The following is a 1,776-nucleotide window of genomic DNA, read 5'->3' as shown; positions in this document are numbered from 1 at the left end:
GCGTGAGTTTTGTCAGCTAGAGCTGCTTCAGGCGGTGGTAGCGTCGTCCACCTGCTCCTTCTCCATATCAGACCACACGCTTGTGACGAGCTGCATCATGTCAACCTTGGTGTAGGGGCAGCGGGAGCCGTAGTAGGCCTGGCAGGCGGCGGCACCGCGGTACTTGCCCATCCAGCCGGCGGCCTCGTACGGCAGTTTGGAGACCACCTCCACCTGAGCCTGGCTGCTCAGGTCACTGAGAAAGAGGCGGTGGAGTCACGTTCCCTACCAGGGGAGATAAACGGCAGTACCCTGGAAACACAAGTCCATAACTGGTCTCTGTTCAGAGGGGCCGGCCATGACTGGGTCAGTTAGCTCGCCCCTACGGACACCAACAGCACGTGCTCCGCACCACGCCCGCCAGCTTACCCGACCAGCGCCAGCAGCGCCTTCTCGTCGTCATCGGCCTCGCTCTCGGCCGCCTCCAGCAGACAGATGAGCTTCTGGACGCAGCCGGACTGGTCGTTGGCGCTGACTGCGTCCCAGACGGCCTCCTCCTCCTGGAGCTCGTCGACAGAACGGCGCCCGCGGCCGCGGCGGCCGAACCGCCCGCGGCGAAAGCTGCGGCGGCCTGCCCCCCTGCGGCCGAGATGACGGTCAGACAGGTGCATCATTCACACCGGGCAAAAAAGAAGAAACGCGAGCGACCACGAGCTGACAACCAATCAGCATCGCACGACAGGTATAGAACAACTTTGCAATCTGCCTTGGTACAGCTTGGACTGCACCAGGCGGCACCGAGTCCTGTCGTGCTCGGAGCCCTGTGGAGCTCCAGCCGCCGCCTCGAGCGTGGCGGCTCGGCCGGGGGCCCACTCACCGTCCTCCGAAAGCTCGAGACGCCGCGCCAATGGCGAGCAGAGCGGCGCCGCCCAGAGCCGCAGCGCCGAGGCCGGTGGACAGAGCCACCGAGATACCTTGGGCTTGAGCGACATCCAGCACGGCCAGCAGCAGCAGCAGACTGAAGACAACGAACGCGGTACGCATGGTTGCAGCTGCGAGCTTCACTTCTGCCGCTGCTGACTATCGACGACGACTTGGCTGCCGGCCGTGGCGCCACCCTTTAATACCGGCCAGTGTCATGCATGCATTATGCCCTCGGCGAGGTTGGGCGTGGCACTGCTACTAGGACAGCGCGCGATTTGCCGGCAGGTGGTGTCGAACGCGCTCAGCTGTGTCACTCATTACTCGTGCCACTCAAATGCAACGAATGGCAGCTAATTTGACCTCGTTCGTGTCAGCGCGAGCGCGGCGCCTGATGGTGTGATAGCGGGGCGACCCCAGGTTTTGATGGATATCGTCCATCGGTTCATTAGAGATAGAAGACGTCAGCGCAACAATGGACCATACTCATGATTTTTGTTAGGCCGGGAACCGCCGTCATCAGGCCATTGCTGCGACAATGGCTGCGTCATGTCAGAACATAGCTGTCATCACGTCATGCCAGCGGTGCCGCGATCGGAATGGTGGCGTTCAGACCTAGCTGACCGCGTATCGGTCGACCGACCCTACAGATACTCTGGCCGATCCGGTCATACTGAGGTCTATGTGGCTTGGAACTGGTGGGTACGCCAGTTCGTGTGCCAATTCGTGTGGCGTGTGCACGCATCCCGGCTCTGGGCCGGAGACAGCTGTGCGGGGCTGCGGAACTCAACCGGAACCGCTTGTGGAGCCAGCGCTGGGCGCTGGCCACTGTCCGCTGCTAAAGGTCGCGCTGTGATCGCGCCACGTGGACTTCTG

Source organism: Pollicipes pollicipes, unplaced genomic scaffold (genome assembly GCF_011947565.3).
Source record: "Pollicipes pollicipes isolate AB1234 unplaced genomic scaffold, Ppol_2.1 Scaffold_7261;HRSCAF=8764_pilon_pilon_pilon, whole genome shotgun sequence".
Classification (NCBI taxonomy): domain Eukaryota; kingdom Metazoa; phylum Arthropoda; class Thecostraca; order Pollicipedomorpha; family Pollicipedidae; genus Pollicipes; species Pollicipes pollicipes.
This window is presented reverse-complemented; position numbering follows the sequence as displayed.